At 40.0% G+C, this 7,254-nt stretch overlaps 1 non-coding gene across 1 annotated transcript; it reads right to left on the bottom strand.

Moving 5' to 3' along the window:
• Positions 1 to 227: 227 nt before the first annotated feature.
• Positions 228 to 391, bottom strand: LOC142849136 (U1 spliceosomal RNA). Its single transcript, XR_012910535.1, has one exon. It is a non-coding gene; the product is annotated as a U1 spliceosomal RNA (small nuclear RNA).
• Positions 392 to 7,254: the final 6,863 nt, after the last annotated feature.

Here is a 7,254-nt window from a genome sequence, read left to right on the forward strand (position 1 = left end):
TTAGGCTGTGTAGTTGTTTTCTTGAGTGTGAGCTTGCAATGGCTGGAAAACGCAAAAGTTTTCATAGCAAGATAAAGCATGACAAGGATTTATTATAAATTTTAAAGAGATTTCCTCAACTTACATTTTGATGCGAACAAGAAACAGACCACCAAATTAATACGTTTACCTGCTGAGACCCAGCATTCTTCAGCAGGATACCTTTTGAAATCTTTTTCTATTTTCAACAGGGGAGAGCATGGATGCAGCATCCTGCTACCACAAATTAAGCATTTGGGTTTCCCACATTTGAGGAAATTGCAAGGGTCAGCACATCCAGAGTGCAATGGATTAGCCTCCCCCTGGGAAAACGACCTTCGTGGTCATGGTATCTCCCCTGCCAGGTAAGTGCAGCAGGACACTTTGTAACACAGCTGCTTCACTGAGCCAAAGAGGGAGGCTAGAGCTGGTCTGCCCTGTCCATAGCCTTGAAACTTAAAAGTGATTCTGTGTGTGGGTCAATTTTGCAAATGGCTTCCTGTTTCCTGATACTGCAGTCTCAAAAGGGCCTGTGCTTTCACAGGCCTCACAAAGCTATGAAGGTGTGCTTGTTACCAGGTTTACAGCTGTGGTCTATATACATCCACACTAGGCCCCACTAGTGTCTGGACCAAGCTCCATGGGATCCTCCTTGGCCTCCCACAGTGTGGCTAGCGCACACATGTCCTGAGAAAACTCAGGACTGCTGCCTTGGATGTACTTTTTGTCTTTAAATCCTCCATGTTCCTGGTGTGGGATTCCCCTGAGTATCTTGTGAATACCATTGCTCAATAAAGAAGTTGCTTTGGGCCTAGAGCAGGGCAGAATATAGCCAGGCTGGACAATATCTATATCTATACCTTCATATCTCTCTCTCTCTCTCTCTCTCTCTCTCTCTCTCTCTCTCTCTCTCTCTCTATCCATCTATCTATTATCTATCTATCTATCATCTATCTATCTATCTATCTATCTATCTATCTATCTATCTATCTATCTATCTATCTATCTCCCATATATGTATAAGAGAGAGAGAGAGAGAGAGAGAGAGAGAGAGAGAGAGAGAGAGAGAGAGAGAGAAGTAGCTACCAGAGGAGACAAATGTTGGAACCTTGCTGGTAGGCGACGACCTTGTGGTGATGTACAGATTAATAGTAATGGGTCAATTTAAAATGTAGGAGCTAGCTAGAAATATGCACAAGCTAATTGACCAAGAAGTGATGTAATTAATATAGATTTGCGTGATTATTTCAGGTCTGTGCAGCCAGAAAATAAATGAGCAGTCTCTGCCAACATGTTTCTATGACTATTCTCTAGACCTCTAGCCAGTGCCATGTTGTATGTGTGGAGGTCACATCTCTCAAGGGAGGATTGAGCCTTCCTGCCTATATGATCTTAAGAGAGTTCAGGTGTTGCACAACAATTGACTTTAGCTGGAATAATGCTCTTCTGTGATCTATACCCAAGACCGGAGTCAGTCCCGCAACCTGCAGATGGACCTTGATAGTATTTGCAAGAGCTTGGCTCTAACTATGGCAGCATGTTCATTTTGCTTCAAGTTTAACTGAGTCTCCATCACTCTTTGTGTGATTAACTGGACTTCTCATACTTGGTAGCACCAAGACTAATGCCATCTTTCACAGCGAGTGAAGAATTCCATTAATAAAGAGTTGACAAGTATTGGATGAGCCCTTGGAGACCAAGGGAAAAATGTCACTTATATCAGTCTTAATTCCATGTGCTAGCCTCCTGCTGAGAGTTTTTCAATTATAAAGTGTTAATGTGTATAATTCTTTAAGACAACTTAGCTTGTATGGCTGGAGAGGGAAAAAACAGTATAGGGCAGGTTGTTTCTGCACATAGCCTCTCCCATTGGATAGTACCCTCACCTACCTCCCCTAGCCTCCTTGCCTTAAGTTCCTCATCAGGAAGCAGAGAAAGTATTTACCAAGTAGATACAGAAGTGCATGGGAAGGAAAAGAGTTTCCAAGATGGATCCTGGGTGGCAGACGTGGCAGACTGCAAAGAGAATGTTTATCACTGGTGAACACAATGGAATTTCTCTTCTTTCTTCTACAAACCTTCAGAGATAGCTAACTCATTGCCAGGGATTATGCCTGGAGGATACTGAAATGTCATCATTAATCACATCAACATCATTATCAAAGGTTTTCATCAGTCTATGCAAAATGCTCTGTGCTCCAGGAGAGTTAGCTTGAGTCATAGTGGTCTTCCTGAACTCCGTGTTAAAGACAAGATGCACAGATGCACTGGTTTCTTCTTGGTGTTTACAAAGGATCAGTTTTGTGTTGTTATGTGAACACCAAGGTGATAGAATGTGGCTAAATTACAATAGATGCCATTCCTCACAGGGACATTGTTGGTATTTATTATTATTTTCTTGTGTTCACTACAGAGTTGGTGTGGGAGGTCCTTCTGTATTGTTTTTATTGGTTAATGAATAAAGAAACTCACTTGGCCTGATAGGGCAGAGTAGAGCTAGGCGGGAAAACTAAACTGAATGTTGGGAGAAAGAAGATGGAGTCAGAGAAGCCATGTAGCACCACTGGAGACAGATGTGGTAAACCATAGCTTCGTGGCGATACACAGATTAATGGAGATGGGTTAATATAAGATATGAGTTAGCCAGAAATACACTTAAGCTTTTGGTCAAACAGTATTGCAAATAATATGGTTTCTATGTGATTATTTCGGGGCTGAGCAGCTGGGAACAAACAAGCCATCTTCTACAACATAGACTATAGCTTGTTACTTTCTGCTCTAATGTACTTATGCACTTAAGTTTCAAAATAGAAATGAAATATAAATGCACATCTTCTTTTTGCAAGAAAGTTGTATGTGATTCCTATATTACATCAGACAGGCTAATATGCTTTAGCATTTGTAATAGGAAACTTTATTAGCATGATGAAATAAATGCATGCAGGGTAATATTATGTCAACCCGTTGTTACCAGTAGATAAAGTCTGACGCGGTAATTGCTAACTGAATGTTGGATCACGGTTATTACTGAGGTAAAATCATTTGCCATGGGATAATCAGGGGTACAATATTCTGAATGATAAAAGAGTCACTTCTACTCTCTAGTTTTAATTAGCTGAAAATGTGCCCTGGGTATTTTAGACGGCTCACCTTACTGATACTATTATTTAGACACGATTTATAATATTGGTATAGACTCTGCTAATGTTTTTCTCATTAAAGGTTTTATTATTGTTTTCACTGTAAATTCTGTAGGTGAAGATTTTAAGGTGCATTAAATATTTATTTCATATCCCTGTGTTTGTATAAATATGTGTGCAGGTATGTGTATGCTGTATGGAAATATTTTTGTAAGGTCTTAAACCCCAGAAGCTACTGTTTGTGGCTGTGCTAGCAAAGGCCTCCTATGCTATGCCAATGACAAGTCTCAGTCCCACAAGAAGATATAGGTGAAGTGTTACTTAAGAAAATGCTTCTTTTACCTATTGATTATCTAGGCTTGAAAGTGAGTCCTGCATACCCCACGAGCAAATCTGATGCACTACAGTTCTAACGTTTGATCACTAGGTTGCTTCTGATGTTCATGTTTCAGTTGTTAGTCAGGTTTTCAATGAACATCCTAAATGGTTCTAATGAAGTTCCCACACTGCTCAGTTCCTGAGGGAGAGTGATTGGAAGCATGTTCTGGAGAAATGTTCACCCCCTCTTGACAGACATATTCAAGAAAACTTTGACAAATGACATCTCGGTGGCTTAAATCCTATTATTTGTCCCAGCATTTTCACCATGATATTTCCCAGGTACAACGAGGGACTGTGCATAGTCAGCTTAGCCACTCAAGAGGACTGGCCACCGGATCCAGGCTGTACTCATTTTAAAACTAGCACACAATTGCTGTGTGATGTTTCTGATATGGAAACTCATACATACACTGTGCACTGATATGAATTACCTATTATCATTGATGAAAAACCATGTGGCAAGCCAGGAACCAAGATTCATCTTGCAGCCTCATCCTCAGTGTGGAGTTTCAGATGTGTTTATGCTTCCACCCTGAGGAAAGGGAAGGCCTAGGAGGTGCTCCTATTCCTTAATAGCACTGGCTTTTCTCGTCCTCAAGAGCGGTCCCTCTGGATTCACGAGACCTTAATCCTGTTAGGTACTTCTTTCTTCTAAGCAATGGTTGTGTGTTATGGACACACACGACGCTGACAGAGCCTATTTCTTTGCTATGTAACTTATCCTCTATCTCCATTCAAGACCCATAATAGAAATTCTTTGGAGGCTAATAAATTGAATAATTGTGTTCTGTAAGTCCATAAATCTGCACTCAGAAGACATGGTCTGGGAATGACTTGACATGGGTTGGCCCAGATAAACACCGAAGTCAAGTTAAATGTATGGTGTCCTTTCAAAGTCAGAGTAAAAGTATTTGTTTGATAGTTATTTAGTATCGATTAAGGAAATATTTATTCTGAAAAATATAAAACCGTTTATGTCTGAAATGCAAGTCTTAGCACATAGAATCTCCAAAGTAGATAGCTTAGTTTGCAGCTGTGAAGAAAAATGAAATCATGAAATTTGCAAGTAGAAAAGGCCATATTGAACGGGGTAACCCAGACCCAGAAAGACAAATGTCAAATGTTCTCTTTCATTTCAGGTTACCAGATCTAGATCTTCAGATATAAATATATAACCTGAAATAACTGCAAAAACCTGGAAAGTAAAAAGGGTTGTTTGGGGTGGGGTGGGACAATAGACAAAGGAATAGTAGGAAATAAGTGATGTGAAAGGGGAAATGGGAAAATAAGGGTGCCATAATTAAGAAGGGGGGGCTAAATACACAAGAAGGAGAGTAAAATAACAGTAAGGGTGTATGATAATATCATAAGAAACCACACTATTAACTATCTATCGAAGAATAGCTGCAATACATGAAAGTTTGTATATAAAGATGCAGATGTAGTTTAAATGAAAAAATTCCAACTGGGTTGACAGTGCTCTCCCCAAGAGGCATAGACTATCTAACAAAACCCTACACCAAGCAGGGCAGTGGTGTCTTTAAACCCAGCACTTGGAAGGCAGAGGCAGAGGCAGGTGGATCTCTGTGAATTTGAGGACAAACTGGTTTACCTATAAGTACTAGTTCCAGAACAGCTAGTACTGTTACAGAGAGAGACCCTGTCTTGAAAAAACAAACAAACAAAAACAAAAAAAAAACAAACAAAAAAGTAAAACAACAACAAAAACCCAACCACCAGGCATGAAAAGCCTTTTTTGAGTTAGATTTTCTGAGAGACTACCAAAACATTTTAAGTTATCACCATTGCTTTTTGTTGTCTCAGGAGGTGGAGGGTAAGAACCAGTTACTGAGGATACCTTGTACTTCAGCTGCAGGGCACAGAAGCCTGAGATCCTGAGATGGATCCGACCTGAAAAACTTCTGCCTGAGAACTGCCTTTCATGGAACCAAAAGAAACCATGCAAGCTTCCAAAGGAAGGTAGCATCCAATCATTGTATTCAGCTGTGATGCCTACAAACCACCACAATGACCAGTGTGGCAATAGTAGCATAGATATCTTGGTGGTAATCAACAGCCCTCTAATTGTACTTAAGACACACTCAACAAGAGAGAAACCATGCCTGATTCCAGAAAGCTAGCCAACTCTCCGGGCTTGTCTAGTAACAAATCTTGAAGGAGAAGCTCCAGCTGCCACTTTTTTAAAGCAGCATAATCCCTAACTATTCTCACACTCACAGATAGGGGTAGCTCTCATCTCTCGTTGAAAAAATTTCTCTTTGTAACAGAGTCTATAGAGAAGACCACAATTTATCAAAATGCAGAGATGTAGAGCCCAGTCCCAACTGATACATCTGCAACGTAACTCCTGCACCTAAGGCTCAGGGAAAGTCACAGAAGAGGAGGTGGAAAGATGAGAGCAAGAGAAAGAAGCGGGAAGTCTGCAGTGACATTGTGTCTGCTAGAAATGTCAGAGAAACCATACCCATGAAATCTCACCGGCATGGCTCTCTAAACATAGCCTGAAGAGGTAGCACACTATTGAATATGATAACATGGAAGGAGGAAAGCTCATGGGACTGCCGCTCTAGACAAAGAACTATAGAAAACTAAGAAATGCTGAGAGAGGGAGAAACAGTCTTTATCAGGGATGAACACATCATTTGGTTATCCAATACAAAATGGTCAGCCCTGAAAACATACAAATAACATTATATAGACTGAGCAGGTTGTAATTACTTTTATATTCATATATTCACACACAAACATGCATATATATACATATATATATATACATACATATAAAAAGAAAAAGTGACTATGAACTTGAAAGAGAGCAAGCAGGATATTTGGGAGGATTTAGAGGGAAGAACGGAAAGAGGGAAATGATAGGATATAATTATAATCTCAGAAACCAAACACTAATGTTTTTGAAGAGGACTGGGCATATAGCTCAGTGATAGGACACTTGTCTATCACGGGCAAGAGCTAAGGGTCATTTCCCAGCTACACACACGAGAGAGAGAGAGAGAGAGAGAGAGAGAGAGAGAGAGAGAGAGAGAGAGAGAGAGAGAGAGAGAGAGATTTTTAAAAGGAATTCCAGAGATACCCAGCAATTTTCCACCAGCTACTTTAGAAATAACTGCAGCAATCAATACTAAAAGAAAGTGCAGTGATAGAATTACTCAGGGCCCTCAAATTTTATAACTAGATTAATTACTTTTTGCCTGGATTCAGAGCATGCCATGAAAATGCTTAATAAACTATTCTCAATGAAAACAAGATATAGGTATGTGACATGTGTAAAAAACATTCAGTGCACTTACATATATATTTTCTGTCTATAAATAATCAAGAAAAAGTAAGTAATTTACCCCAGGATCACGATTCCACATATAATTCAGCAGGAGTTGGGGCAGGCTGTGGCTGTTAGGTTACTCAACCCTCAGGGGGTTGTTATGGCAGGCCTCAGAGATGGTGGCTTTCTGCAGGATAAGGTACAATTTGCATCACTGAAACCTCAGAGATAATGGGTCCGAAGTAGCTGGGAAGAGATTTTCTTGCCACTTAAGGGCACTATCAATTTGAGCACAAATGTTTCCATTCCAATTTTGTAGTTACTATAAAAACCACATTGAAAATCCAAAATAACTGTTGCCATCTTTCCAATTTACTCCAATAGTATGTTAGCGTTAGGGTTGCCCACCAATTATCC

The sequence above is a fragment of the Microtus pennsylvanicus genome, chromosome 4, assembly GCF_037038515.1.
Source record: "Microtus pennsylvanicus isolate mMicPen1 chromosome 4, mMicPen1.hap1, whole genome shotgun sequence".
Taxonomy (NCBI): Eukaryota; Metazoa; Chordata; class Mammalia; order Rodentia; family Cricetidae; genus Microtus; species Microtus pennsylvanicus.